Here is a 16,407-nt window from a genome sequence, read left to right on the forward strand (position 1 = left end):
GGGAGCCCCATGAGGCAAGAACAATTTATTTTTATTTTTTAAAATTTTGGCAGCCACCAGTGGGTACTACAGCAGAGTGCTAATTGAGCATGGGAAATGTTATTACAAGGAGTAAAGTATTAACATTTGAGAGTTTTTTTTTTGAGTGTGCACTAAACCACTATGCACAGTGTGAGACAGTCTTGGCACTTTGTACAGTGTGTGCCTGAGTCAGACTGCAGATCACTTTCATTTGCATGGAAGGTAGGACTTACTTAGTAAATGTTTTTTATTTCTTTGTGCAATTTCGGATTGTAACTTCAGTGTGGTGGTAGTAGTTGTATGGTGGGGCCAGGGGTCCATAAAAACACATTTTTTTAGTAGCAGTGTATTTATGATTATTTGACAATGCTGTATAAATGATATATTTAAAGCCATGCAGAAATGTTTCCTCCTCAATACACAAATGGTAGGTGCCCATTTGGCAGATATGTTTTTTGAATTAATATATATATATATATTAATTACATTCCAGTTTACTGCCCCTTTATGCAAGGACTTTCCAGATGCAAGGAGGCATTTTATCTAAGATTTTTACATCTGCATAAAATGTTATACTCTCAGACTAAGATTGCTCAGTGTTTGAAATGAGACAGGTTAACTTAAAACTGTTCAGTTTACACTACAGCTGACTTAATTTTGAAATACATACAAACAAACCTAAATCCTGCATTTAACCAGATCTAATGGTATGAGTACCACAGCTTATGCTTCCACCAAGACCATATAGAGTACAGCATTTTCAAAATCCATAAGTACAGCTGACAGATAGGAACATTTGTACACTATATTTGAAGTGGTGCTCTTGGTTGGGGAAAATGGAGGGAAAAAAACAAAAATATGTCAACCTTTTAAAAGTACTTTTCTTCATCTAGCCATCTACCCAGATCATTAATGTACAATTTTGAATTCACAGAATTATTTTTGTTTGCACATTTACAAATATGATTCTTTCAAAAGTAATCTCTTAATTTCTGCAATTTTTTTTATCATGCATGTCACACACTGTTGATTTAGGGGATGCAATGTGCAGAAATGTAACCTCCTGTGAGTGTTTCTGTGGGTGTCTATGTTTATGTCTTTGTGCTTTTGTTTGTGTCTCTATGAGTGTATATGTATTTTTTTTGTGGGTCTCTCTGTGAGGGTGGGTGTGTATGTCTGTGCATTTTCTGTGGATGTCTGTGAGGATGTGTGCATATGTCTTTGTGCTTTTTATATAGGCATCTCTGTGAGGGTGTGTATGTATGTCTTTGTGTACTTTCTCTGGATACCTCTGTGAGGGTGGGTGGGTATGTCTCTGTGCTTTATGTGGATGTCTCTGTGAGGGTGGGTGTGTGTGTGTATGTATGTATGTCTATGTTTTCTGTGGATGTCTCTGTGAGGGTGTGTGTTTTCTGTGGGTGTCGCTGTGAGGGTGTGTGTATGTTTGTGCATTTTTTGTGGGTGTCTCTGTGAGAGTGTGTGTGTATTTATGTCTTTCTGTGTTTTCTGTGGATGTCTCAGTGAGGGTGTGTGTGTATTTATGGCTTTCTGTGTTTTATGTGGTTGTCTCTCTGTGTGTGTATGTCTTATTGTGTTTTCTGAGGCTTTCTCTGTCAATGTTTCCTTGGGTGTATGTGCAAGTTTGTGTTTGTGTGTGTGTGTGTGTGTGTGTGTCAATTGTCTGTTCCTTTTTAGGACATTTGGACCTTACTACTGATTAATTTCATCTTTCTACAGACTTTGAGACTAATGAGACCTTTCCGGAAGTCACCAATCCACCATTTAACCTTTAAATTATTGTTTAGACAGTTCAGGGCCCTTCCTTTCAGCCACTGCATGCTGTTGTCATCATTTAGTTGGCATCTTCCTTGACAAAAAGATAATCAGAACTCCATATTTTGTTTTGTAAATCTCCTTTTTTGACAAAACTGTAGTCTACCTCATTACTTGTCAGGTCAATGTAAACAAGTGCTGAGTGTCTGTTTGGGTGTCTGTGTCTGAGTGTGTTTGTGTGTTTCTTTGCGTGTCTCCTAGAGTGTCTATATGTAAATCCTTATGTGTGAGTGTGTGTTTCAGTGTATGAGTGTGTCTGTGTGTTTCTGTGTTACTACCTTTACAACATTTCCAAGTTTGACTACACTTAAGAATAAAGTGCATATACGTTTTAGTGACTTGGTCAAAAATTGCCTATGTCAAAGGGGGGGGGGGGGGGGGGGCTGATCAATGGTTAAGTCAGGGGCCCCAAAACTTCTAGTGGCGGCCCTGCATGTAGCTACCTGGTATTCAAATTTGGCATGCCAATCCTAAAGGCTAATTCTTCAAATATTTTCTATAATTAATATACCCTAAGCTTGTGTCCTCTCTATCCCTTAAAATGATGCATTATCCTATTAAAGCAAATCTGCTCCTTATTCATGCTATTAAGTGAATTGTATTTGTGATGATGTTTTGCTAGGAGACACAAGTTTGTTTAATTAACTCACAGATGTAGGTCAGCCTACATCTCTGGAGATACCAGTGTACAAAACTATACTATAAACTGGTACTATTACTAGGTAAAAATAATATTTCAGTATTGAAAACAGAGGTCAAAGTCCAAAGTCAGGACAGTGAAAATAAAACAACACTGTGGGTCAGGTTCCCTTAAAATATAAATAAAACAAAATTTGTAAACCTATCACTTTTCTTAATGGTCTCTAAGGCCTCTAGTTATCAAGGTCTGTCGGACCTGATCCGACAGTGCGGATCAGGTCCGACAGACCTCGCTGAATACGGCGAGCAATACGCTCTCCGTATTCAGCATTGCACCAGCAGCTCACAAGAGCTACTGGTGCAACGCCGCCCCCTGCAGACTTGCGGCCAATAGGCCGCCAGCAGGGGGGTCTCAATCAACCCGATCGGCTTGATTTCCGGCGATGTCTGTCTGCCTGCTCAGAGCAGGCGGACAGGTTATGGAGCAGCGGTCTTTGTGACCGCTGCTTCATAACTGCTGTTTCTGGCAAACCTGCAGGCTCGCCAGAAACACGGGCGTCAAGCTCCATTCGGAGCTTGATACATATGCCCCTAAGTATGGACATGCAGTCAAATGTACTGCACTGAAACTTCTGTGCAAAACATGGAAATATTGCAATAAAGATCCTTGAAAACATCCCTGCTTTAAACAGATTTCTAGGAAACAAGTACCACAAATGCACCACTTAATCCCAATAATAAAAAAAAATATTATAGGGTGATAACCGTATATTGGATTAAACCTATAGTTAGATTTTTTTTCCTTTGTCAAAGGGAATTAAATCAGTGGTAGTAAAATCATGACATTAATACAGTGAACAGTGACTGGTTTATCAATTAATATTTCTAATAGGTGACACTCAGATTAAATTAAAACTATCTTTAAAAACATATTTGGAGCAACAGATAAATTTCTGAAAAGATAATTTGATTTAATAATTCTAAACATTCCTAAAAATAAAAAGGATCATAAGTAAAACAGATATTTACACATACCTAGAGATCATAAGGGGCGCAATCCGATATACGGCGTGGTTTTCGGCGCAAGTGAGGGAACCCGCGCCGCCCATAATTTCACCTCGCACATCGGGGTATTACATATACCCCGCCAGCAGTTCCTAAAGTGCCGTAAGTCAGATAAACTAGCGATGTCCAGAAATGAGCGTAACTACAAATTTCTGGAGTCGCCAGTGACTTACGGCACTTTAGAAACTGCCGGCGCCTAACAAAACTAACTAAAATTTTAAATCTCCCGTAACTGTCTAACACGCCTCCCAAAAATAAGCCCGACACATATACCCCTATATCCGCAATCCCCCCTCTCACTCCTAATAATAAATGTATTAACCTCTAAACCACCATAGCCCACTCCGCAAGTAATAACTAAATTATTAACCCCTAAACCGCCATAGCCCACACCGCAATAAACCTATTCTAGTATTAACCCCTAAACCGCCATAGCCCACACCGCAATAAACCTATTCTAGTATTAACCCCTAAACTGCCTAGCCCACATAGCCTAGTAATCAGCTCTTTTACCTGTAAAAAGAAATTACAATACCCTCCCAACAGAAGTCTTCATATGATGGGGCAGAAGAGGACATCCAGACCGGCTGAAGTCTTCATCCTATCCTGGCAGAAGAGGACATCCGGACCGGCAGAAGGCTTCATCCAAGAGGCATCTTCTATCTTCTTCCATCTGACAAGGAGCGACTCCATCTTGAAGACATCCGGCGCGGAGCATCCTTCCAGCACGACGGACTAACGACGAATGATGGTTCCTTTAAATGACGTCATCCAAGATGGCATCCCTCGAATTCCGATTGGCTGATAGGATTCTATCAGCCAATCGGAATTAAGGTAGGAAAAATCCGATTGGTTGATTTAATCAGCCAATCGGATTGAAGTTCAATCCGATTGGCTGATTGGATCAGCCAATAGAATTGACCTTGCATTCTATTGGCTGATCCAATCAACCAATCTGATTGAAGTTCAATCCGATTGGCTGATTAAATTAACCAATCGGATTTTTCCTACCTTAATTCCGATTGGTTGATAGAATCCTATCAGCCAATCGGAATTCGAGGGACGCCATCTTGGATGATGTCATTTAAAGGAACCGTCATTCGTCGAGTAGTCGTCGTGCTGGAAGGATGCTCCGCGTCGGATATCTTCAAGATGGAGTCGCTCCTCTTCGGATGGAAGAAGATAGAAGATGCCGCTTGGATGAAGCCTTCTGCCGGTCCGGATGTCCTCTTCTGCCCGGATAGGATGAAGACTTCTGCCAGTCTGGATGTCCTCTTCTGCCCCATCGGATGAAGACTTCTGCCCGGATCGGATGACCACTTGTGCCCGGCTGGGTGAAGACGGCTCAAGGTAGGGTGATCTTCAATGGGGTAGTGTTAGTTTTTTTTAAGGGGGATTGGGTGGGTTTTAGAGTAGGGGTGTGTGGGTGGTGGGTTGTAATATTAAGGGGGTATTGTAATTTTTTTTTACAGGTAAAAGAGCTGATTACTTTGGGGCAATGCCCCGCAAAAGGCCCTTTTAAGGGCTATTTGTAATTTAGTATAGGGTAGGGCATTTTATTATTTTGGGGGGCTTTTTTATTTTATTAGGGGGCTTAGATTAGGAGTAATTAGTTTAAACTTCTTGTAATTTTTTTCTGTAATTTAGTGTTTGTTTTTTTTTGTACTTTAGTTTATTTTAGTTAATTGTATTTAATTTTAGCTTATTGTAGTTAATTAATTTAATTTATTAAATGATAGTGTGGTGTTAGGTGTATTTGTAACTTAGGTTAGGATTTATTTTACAGGTAATTTTGTAATTATTTTAACTAGGTAGCTATTAAATAGTTATTAACTATTTAATAGCTATTGTACCTTGTTAAAATAAATACAAAGTTGCCTGTAAAATAAAAATAAATCCTAAAATAGCTACAATGTAATTATTAATTATATTGTAGCTATCTTAGGGTTTATTTTATAGGTAAGTATTTAGTTTTAAATAGGAATACTTTCGTTTATAATAGTAATATTATTTAGATTTATTTAAATAATAATTAAGTTAGGGGGGTGTTAGGGTTAGACTTAGGTTTAGGGGTTAATAACTTTATTATAGTGGTGGCGACGTTGGCGGTGGCAGATTAGGGGTTAATAGATTTAATAGGCTATGTGGGCTATGGCGGTTTAGAGGTTAATAATAGAATAGTTTTATTGCGGTGTTGGCTACGGCGGTTTAGGGGCTAATACACTTTATTAGTTATGGCGGTGGGGGATTGCGGTTGACAGGTAGATAGACATTGCGCATGCGTTAGGTGTTTTTTTTGCTGGAATTTTAGGGAGTTACGGTGCTCCCATACTCAGTGCAAGGCCTGCTACGGCTGCATTTTATGGCAAGGTGAAAATGGAGTAAGATTTCTCAATTTTCGCCACGTAAGGCCTTGCGCTGGATATTGGATACTGATTTACGACGCGGTCCCATGATAGCTTATGGGAGTAAAAATTGCGAGCGACGGGTAAAATATACAGGCGTAACTTGTATGCTACGCCGTATATGTAATACCAAAAATGCACAAAAACCGGCGTCGCCGGCTTTTGCGGGCGACGCTGCATATCGGATCGGGCCCAAGATCAGCAGTAAACATCAGCTACAGTATATACTGAAAAGAAAGTTTATATTAAAAAAAGCTAAGAAACAGCTTAAATAAAAAAAGTATCTAAGTAAGTATCTGTTACTGCTGTTTTTTATAGGGCCTCTATTTGAAAAAAATATTTTTAAATGTGTTTTTAGAAAAAAAAAAAAAAATACATATATATATATATATATATATATATATATAGTAATTAGCCGGTCGCCCAGCGCTCCAACCATTAGGGTGTAATCAGTACCTGGGTGCTGTCCTCAATATTATACATAAAAGAACCATAGATTTAGAAGAGCACTCTCAGGTATTTAAATAGTACTCCAAATGAATTTATATTAGTCACACATCAAGTTCATAGTGTAGTTGTCAATGTTTTGGCCTCTGATTGGGCCATCTTCAAGACAATTACTCGGTCATAGCCACTGCAACAATTCATACCGGCATCACAGCCGTACTCCCAGAAGGAAAGCCTAGTCAGGCAATATATGGTTCACTTATATATACTGTATATATGTGTGTGCATTTCAATAGTGCCCTCCTTTTTAACATATCCTGATAATTGGTTATGTTAATATAAACTGTCTTTCGCTTGTTTAACTATAATAATATATTGCTCAAAACCATAAACTATACATAAATAATTTATTTTTAAATATATCTGTGTGTCTATTTTGGTTGCGCCAATCACAAGTGAATGTTTTATTTGTTATTATTATTATTATTACTGTATTATGCTTTATTTCTAAACCTCACACACACAAAAAAAAAGTTGCAAGGCTTCATGATAAAACTTTAAATACATAGGGCCAGATTACGAGTGGAGCACAAACGTTTGCACACGAGCGGTAAAGGGTTTATTGTAGGGGTTTGCGCTCGTTGGGTTTACAGCTTGTATTATGAGTTGAAAGTAAACGCGATTTGTGCTAGAGTGATTACCGTGACTTCAGAGCTCTGGTTAACTGTGTTGCTAAACATAAAAGTGTCACAAAACACATCAAAAATACACTCACCGGCAATTTTATTAGGTACACCTTGCTAGTACCCGGTTGGACCCTATTTTGCCTTCAGAACTGCCAAAGAGAGCTTTAAGGAATGAGCTGGAGAATTTAGAGAACATTTTAAACAGAGAGGTTACCCTAAATATCTTATTGATAAGGCATTAATAGAGGTTGATAGTATGGATAGAAGCACAATTATTTTCAGAAGTGGTAAGAACATAAAGGAAATAGGAGAGGATAGGCTGCCTACCTTTGTTACTAATTACAGTAACCAATTCAAAGAGATCTCTAACATCATTCAAAGATGGCTGCCAATACTACAAGGTGATGAGGCACTATATCCCTGGGTACAAAAATTATGTAAATGTGTATGCAGAAGGAATACAACAACGGGCAATATCCTGGCTCCCAGTGAGGTCAGAATTACCAAAAAAAGAGCTAGCAGCTGGTTAGAATGCAAGGGACACTATAGGTGTGGTACTGGTGGCTGCAAGGCTTGTACATACACAATGAGGGGTAAGTAATTTCAATCTGCTGTCACACAGAGAGTGTTTGACATAGATGCGTGCACAAACTGTCGTACAACCTTTGTAGTCTACTTGATCACATGTATAGAGTGTAACATGCAGTATGTCGGGCTCACCACAAGGGAAGCCAGAGATAGAATAAAAGAGCACTTAAATTATGTAAAATCTCTTTCTACAGGCCCCCAAGCGGCCCTCGATTTCAAATCTGTTCACAATGAAAGGGTTGATAGTTTCAGATGGCAAATCATAGAACATGTTAATGCTAATAGGGAAAAATTGCTTCATAAATGTGAAGCCTTTTGGATATTTAAATTAAAAACTAGGGCCCCAGGAGGCCTCACCATTTATGTTGATCTTATTAACTTCTGGGAATGAGAATAAAATAACAGAGTCCTTTGGACTAATTTTAATATTAATTAGTTTACAAACATATCAAGGTTTTTCATTTACTTCTTACTATATTTAATAATATGACATATCTCTATGATTTGCCTCTGATAATGTATGATGTTATGTCATTAACTACACCTTTGTAAAATAATTTTATGTATATAATAGAGAATTTGAGAGTTAGTGGAGAATTAGTGACTCACAAGATGTGATTCTATGGACACATACGTTCTGACACAGTGTGTCTGTAGAGAATTTTTAGAGATTCATTAGTTGCAGGTTGCAACTATTTATTATATCCTTCTAATGATGTAGTATAGGATAATAATGATAGGATATTTTTACCTATATATACCTGATACTATTAGTATTTTTTCTCTAACAGCCAAAGATAGACTGTATTATCTAGAGCTTTGCGGAAATAGTCTATACAATTAGAATTCTCATGTAAGATGCTAATAATCGCTTGTTTATAACACTGAGAGTAACTATGTATCCTTGTGTGACACAATAGAGAGGACAGTTAAGGTGTGTTAAGAGTTAACTATTTCATTTTAACACGTCACTGAACAACACATGTATTTAATCGGGCTGTCTGGCCAGGTGCAGCAGGTCTATGAGTAAGGCGCAAGCTGAAATGCGTAAGGCCGATGCTGCACTAGCCTGTGTATTTGTGATGCTGTTTTAAGTTTTTGAAATAAAAGTTACTTTTTAACTTTTTAACCCCTGCCTCGCAAACTTTGTTGTTGTTTTTTTGCTCTATTTCTTCATGGCATAGATTCAACAAGGTGTTGGAAACATTCCTCAGACATTTTGGTCCATATTGACATATGATAGCATCACGCAGTTGCTGCAGATTTGTTGGCTGCACATTCATGATAAGAATCTCCCGTTCCACCACATCACAAAGGTGCTCTATTGGATTGAGATCTAGTGAATGTGGAGGCCAATGGAGTGAACTCATTGTCATGTTCAAGAAACCAGTTTGAGATGATTTAAGCTTTGTGACATGGTGCATTATCCTGCTGGAAGTTGCCATCAGAAGATGGGTATAATGTAGTCATAAAGGGATGGACATGGTCAGCAACAATACTCAGGTAGGACGCAGAGTTTAAATGATGCTCAATTGGTACTAAGGCACCCAAAGTGTGCAAAGAAAATATCCCTACACCATTACACCACCATCACCAGCCTGAACAGTTGATACAAGGCAGGATGGATCCATGCTTTCAGGTTGTTTTTTGGGAAATCCTGACCCTACCATCTGAATGTCGCAGCTAAAATCAAGACTCATCAGACCAGGCAACATTTTTCCAATCTTCTATTGTCCAATTTTGGTGAGAGTGTGCGAATTGTAGCCTCAGTTTCCTGTTCTTAGATGACAGGAGTGGCCCCCGGTGTGGTCTTCTGCTGCTGTAGAGTAGTGGGTGATAGGAGCGCTTAAGGACTATGTGGGTATCCTGCTGCTAATATAGTTTAACCCTCAAACTAAACTAAATGATGTGCAGAAAATAAAAGAATTAGCAGCGCTAAAAGAAGCACGGATATACTGAAATGTATTAAAAAGAGGTATTTTACCCAGTTTAATGTGATTATGAAATATATTAAATATATGCAGTACAACTTTGAAATACTTAATAAAATAGGGACGTCTCCCAATCTAAAATATGATCACAATGGACAATTCAGCAAATGTAAAAATACTTTGCAGCTTATTTGCACAATATTGCAAACAAATATAGTAACTTTATAGTTGGAAAGTTTGCAGTGCAGTGAGTTTCCACCAAATTATTTCCACAGTGTTACAAACAAATATAGAAACTTTATAATTAAAATGTTGCAATGCAATAAAATTCCACCAGATAAATAAACAGAAGCACTGTTTAAATATGACACCAAAGAACCTATTTAGGTAGTGTCAGTTTAGATTATTCATATCAGGCTTAATGTACATGTATAAAAACAAATTATTATAGGAATGTTCACAATCCCCTCGGCGGGTTTACCGCGCCCAGAGGGATAATATGAAGAGTGATGTGTCTTTATGCGTGTGAAATATTAGGTTTAATCTGCAATCCCCTTATAGACAATAAGAAAGTACACAATCCCCTCGGCGGGTATACCGCGTCAAGAGGGATAATGAAAAGAGTACCTTTAAATAAGGTGTTCCCCTCAGCGGCAATCCTATCCACGTCCAGAGGGAGAGTATAAATCTCGTGCTGATACCTTAAATATGAATACTTCTGTGGGAACTTCTGTAAGCTGTTTACTTCTGTTCCTCTTTATCGGGCAGTTGGTTTGCAAGGCTCCGGTGGTGGTTGTTCGTCACCTGACTCCCCTCTGTGTATTAGAGGTCGGAGGTCACATCCTGATCCAATTGTTATAGGTAGCTTCAATAGTAGATTGGGCTATTTCTTTCTTCTTCCAGTATCCTAGGCGCCTTTAGGACAAAAGGTGTATATAGCACAAATAGAGAATCTCCACTCGGTATCTTGATAAAGCCCATCGGGTAAAACGCTTAGACCAGGACTTGCTGCCACTCAGTACAGACCGAGAACTTTAAGCCACTTGTTTTTGGCTCCCTTTTGGAACTTTTATTATATTATTTTTTTTATTATATTTTCAAAGATACCGAGTGGAGATTCTCTGTTTGTGCTATACAAAACTTTTGTCCTAAAGGCGCCTAGGATACTGGAAGAAAAAAGAAATAGCACAATCTACTATTGAAGCTACCTATAACGATTGGATCAGGACGTGACCTCCAACCTCTAATACACAGAGGGGAGTCAGGTGACGAACAACCGCAACCGGAGCCTTGCAAACCAACTGCCCGATAAAGAGGAACAGAAGTAAACAGCTTATAGAAGTTCCCACAGAAGTATTCGTATTTAAGGTATCAGCACAAGATTTATACTCTCCCTCTCGACACGGACAGGATTGCCGCTGAGGGGAACACCTTAAAGGTACTCTTTTATTATCCCTCTGGACGCGGTATACCGCAGAGGGGATTGTGTACTTTCTTATTCTCTATAAGGGATTGCTGATTAAAACTAATATTTCACACGCATAAAGGTACATCATTCTTCATATTATCCCTCTGGACACGGTAAACCCGCCAAGGGGATTGTGAACATTCCTACTCTCCGAAATAAGGGAACTGCTGATCAATAGAGGTTGATAATAATTTGTTTTTATACATGTACATTAAGCCTGATATGAATAATCTAAACTTATACTACCTAAATAGGTTCTTTGGTGTCATATTTAAACAGTGCTTCTGTTTATTTATCTGGTGGAATTTTATTGCATTGCAACATTTTAATTATAAAGTTTCTATATTTGTTTGTAACACTGTGGTCTTCTGCTGCTGTTGCCCATCTGCTTAAAGGTTGGACATTTTGTGCGTTCAGAGATGGTATTCTGCATACCTTGGTTGTAATGTGTGGCTATTTGAGTTACTGTTACCTTTCTGTCATCTCGAATCAGTCTGCCCATTTTCGTCTGACATCAACAAGGCATTTTCATCCACACAACTGCCTCTCACTGGATATTTTCTCTTTTTTGGACCATTCTCTGCAAACCCTAGAGATGGTTGTACGTGAAAATCCCAGTAGATCAGCAGTTTTTGAAATACTCAGACCAGCCCATCTGGCACCAACAACCATGCCACGTTCAAAGTCACTTAAAGGATTACAAACTTTTGCCCGATTTTGTGTAACCAAAACACATATTCTAACAACCATGTATTAAAGTAAACTTACTGACCTATAAGTCTTGGAAATCAAAGCCTCATTTATTAAGAAAAACAAATTTTATTTTTTAACAAAGACGTCATGATATCCAACCCATTATTTTTTTGACCTACGTGTATTTAATCAAGAACCAATAGGATTCTAAGTTTATGCATATAATTATCATTAGAACTGTTCCCCATTTTCATGGGCACAAAATCGGCACCAATAGCCCATGCGCATTCGCTACTAATGATGCCGCTATTACCAGCATCAAGATGGGAATAACGCATGCGCATTTGAGACCTAAATCGATGCTATAGGCTCTCCAGGCTTTCTACGCTGAATACCTTACCTGTCAATGCGCTGCCGGATCTAATTGTGTAAGATCGATAGAGCGGGTCTACAATGTCAGAGCCGATCTGGAAGGAGGTGACGTTGACAATGACATTGCACAATCTAGCGCATGCACAGTGAGAAATTTCGGCGCCATATTCAAACCGCGGTTGTCATACAGGATTGGATATTAGCAACAGAAACCCACAAAGTGGGTTCGGAAAAATTTATTTTTAATAACAGCAATTACAGCAATCGTAAATATTCAGTAATGACATCTTATTGAAAATGTGCTTGTTTAAAATAGTTCAAATTTTAACAACGTAGTTTATATTAGCTTACAGTGGTCCTTTAAATCCCCTTTCTTCCCCAAGTTTGAACTTCAGCAAGTTGGCTTCACCACGTCTAGATGCCTAAACTGAGTTGCAGCCATGTGATTAGCTGATTTGCAATTTGTATTACCAAGCATTTGAACAGGTGTACCTAATAAAGTGGCCAGTGAGTGTACATTACAATATATAGTTACACTCATAGTAACACAATCTAATAAAAATTAGTAAAAAAATATTGCACACAAAAGTTATAAAGGCTCAAAGATATGAGATCTCAGATGGTAGGGGAAAAAAGGCATTGAATGGACTTTAACATTGAAATACATACATATACATCTTTAAAAATGTATTTGTATGTTTCTATATATATATATATATATATATATGTGTGTGTGTGTGTGTGTGTGTGTACAGATGTATTTTGTATATATGTATTTACAGACATATATATAGATATAAACGCATAAATACATATGTATACATACTGTATATATATATATATAGAAGTGCACTGGAGTCCTTTGCCGTTAAGAATATGGAAACATGAAAAAGTATATTTATGCAATATTCATTTTTTATAAAGGATTTAACTATGTATTTACTGTAAATATTTGACATTGCAATGTAATGCGCATAGCAGAATATGTACTATGTATTTATAAATAGATATTCCTAAATATATCTGTATATATATATATATATATATATATATATATATAAATAGGTATATATATATATATATATATATATAGATATAGATATGTCACCATAATATCATCAGATACTGTATATAAAAAATATATATTTCTTTATAAATAGAACATATTCTTTTATGTAAAGAACATTGGAATATGAAACATTCATATTTTCATCTCGGGTTAGCACAAATGAGAATATGCGACCGGGTTTGCACAAGAATGGGGTGTTTTTTATCCCACCTAATGGGGCCTATTTATTAAAGGTCTTGCGGACCTGATCCGACAGTGCGGATCAGGTCCGCAAGACCTCGCTGAATGCAGAGAGCAATACGCTCTCCGCATTTAACATTGCACCAGTAGCTCACAAGAGCTGCTGGTGCAACGCCGCCCCCTGCTGACTCACGGCCAATTGGCCGCCAGCAGGGAGGTGTCAATCAACCCGATCGTACTCATCAGAGCAGACGGACAGGGTTATGAAGCAGCTGTCTTTAGACCGCTGCTTCATAACTGGTGTTTTTGGCGAGTCTGAAGACTCGCCAGAAACACAGGGCCACAAGCTCCGTTCGGAGCTTGATAAATGGGCCCCTTTGTCTCTATTAAAGTGAAAGTAAATCCTAGCGCTTTACAAACGCTAGGATTTACTATTGAAACAAATAAAGGGCACTTTCATTCATGAAGTATAAGATGCTTCATGTAGAAAGGTCCTTTATTTGATTCAATCGATCTCCGTTTTTAGCTGCTACAGCAGCTCACGGCTAAAAATTTTTGGCTAAGAGGTGATGTTTTCACCTCTTAGCCAATAGCCATGCCTTAAATCCGGCTTGGCGCCCATGGGAGCTGGATTTACTGCACTGCAATTGGCTAAGAGGTGAAAACATTCATGGGGGAATACATGAAAGTGCATGCAATATTCTAACTTTGGATTTTTGCGCTCTTTGGGTTACTGCAAGATCATAAACAGTTTACTTTCAACTCATAATACGAGCGCAACCCGACGAACGCAAACATTTTTATTCTAGCGCAATAAACAATCAAGCAGTAGCGTTAATTTGCGCTCCACTCGTAATCTGGTCCATAGATATTTAATAAAGATGATCTATTTTGCATTTTCAAATTAGACGATTTTAGAAAACGAGCAGTTTTCTCTCACCGCTCACTTACATGCAGCGCTGGTATTACAAGTTTTTACAAACTCGGCATTAAAAGGCAAGAAGTGAGCGTAGAGCAAAATTTAGCTACATATCTCGCTTCAATACCAGCGCTGCTTAAGTCAGCGGTGAGCTGGTCGTACCTGCTTGTGCACGATTTCCCCATAGGAATCAACGGGGAGAGCCGGCTGAGAAAAAGTCTAACACCTGCCAAAAAGCAGCGTCAAATTCAGAAACGCAGCCCCATTGATTCCTATGGGGAAATAACATTTATGTCTACACCTAACACCCTAACATAAACCCTGAGTCTAAACAACCCTAATCTTACAACCGTAATCTGCCACCCCCGACATCGCCGACACCTGCATTATATTTATTAACCCCTAATCTGCCGCTCCGGACACTGCCGCCACCTACATTACAGTTATGAACCCCTAATCTGCTGCCCCCAACATCGCCGACACCTACATTATATTTATTAACCCCTAATCTGCTGCCCCCAACATCGCCAACACCTACATTATATTTATTAACCCCTAATCTGCCGCCGCCACCTACCTACATTTATTAACCCCTAATCTGCCACCCCAACGTCGCCGCCACTATACTAAAGGTATTAACCCCTAAACCTAAGTCTAACCCTAACACCCCCTAACTTAAATATAATTTAAATAAATCTAAATAAAATTACTATCATTAACTAAATTATTCATATTTAAAACTAAATACTTACCTATAAAATAAACCCTAAGCTAGCTACAATATAACTAATAATTACATTGTATCTAGCTTAGGGTTTATTTTTATTTTACAGGCCAGTTTGTATTTATTTTAACTAGGTAGAATAGTTATTAAATAGTTATTAACTATTTAATAACTACCTAGCTACAATGAATACAAAAGTACCTGTAAAATAAAACCTAACCTAAGTTACAATAACACCTAACACTACACTATAATTAAATAAATTAACTAAATTAAATACAATTACCTAAATTAAATTAGCTAAAATACAAAAACAAACAAACACTAAATTACAGAAAATAATACACAAATGACAAGATATTTAAACTAATTACACCTAATCTAATAGCCCTATCAAAATAAAAAAAGTCCCCCCAAAATAAAAAAAAACCCTAGCCTAAACTAAACGACCAATAGTCCTTAAAAGGGCCTTTGGACGGGCCTTTCCCTTAAAAGGGCGGTTAGATCTTTTGCGGCCCAAACCCTAATCTAAAAAATAAAACCCACCCAATACACCCTAAAAAAACCTAACACTAACTCCCTGAAGATCAACTTACTGTTGTGAAGATCCGACATCCATCCTCAAGGAAGCGGCAGAAGTCTTCATCCAACCGGGCCGAAGTCCTCAACGAAGCCGGGAGAAGTCTTCATCCAAGCCGGGCGAAGTGGTCCTCCAGACGGGTAGAAGTCTTCATCCAGACGGCATCTTCTATCTTCATCCATCCGACGCGGAGCATCCTCTTCAAATGATGGCTTCTTACTGAATGACGGTTCCTTTAAGTGACGTCATCCAAGATGGCATGCCTCCTAGTATGTGGCATCTAGGTTAGGTTATACTTGCTAGGTTTGACGCTGGAGTTTTATATTTTATCTTAAAACGAAAAAAAATAAATAAATAAATAAATAAATAATAATGATCCTAATACACATCCAGTGAATTGCATATAATGTGTAGGACTAGAAAACATCTCTTGCTTTTTTTATAGCTTAAATACTTAAACCTGAAGAAATTCAACGAACATCATACTATTTTGTACTATGCTAGATATATAACCAACACATTAATAATTGTATAAATCATAACATTCTCTCACTGGATTGATCCATAATCTATAAATAGACACTGATTCACAACACCTTGAATCGCTGTCTCCCCTTTAATAATATAATATTTCAAAAATAAATAAATAAAATTGAGTCCCTGCTCACCTCTCACCCCTCTTGTGTCAATTAACCCATTGAATTGGGAGATACCCCTTCATAATTAATGTATAAAAAACACCAGATTTACGTAAAGGATAAATAATCTGAAGCTGTATTGCAAAAGA

The 16,407-nt window shown here is 37.9% G+C and overlaps 1 protein-coding gene across 1 annotated transcript in view; it reads left to right on the forward strand.

The window, feature by feature from the left end:
* The window catches only part of BFSP2 (beaded filament structural protein 2), a 127,062-nt gene that overhangs the window by 563 nt on the left and 110,092 nt on the right, over positions 1 to 16,407 (forward strand). The window lies entirely within an intron of this gene.

The sequence above is a fragment of the Bombina bombina genome, chromosome 5 (genome assembly GCF_027579735.1).
Source record: "Bombina bombina isolate aBomBom1 chromosome 5, aBomBom1.pri, whole genome shotgun sequence".
Classification (NCBI taxonomy): domain Eukaryota; kingdom Metazoa; phylum Chordata; class Amphibia; order Anura; family Bombinatoridae; genus Bombina; species Bombina bombina.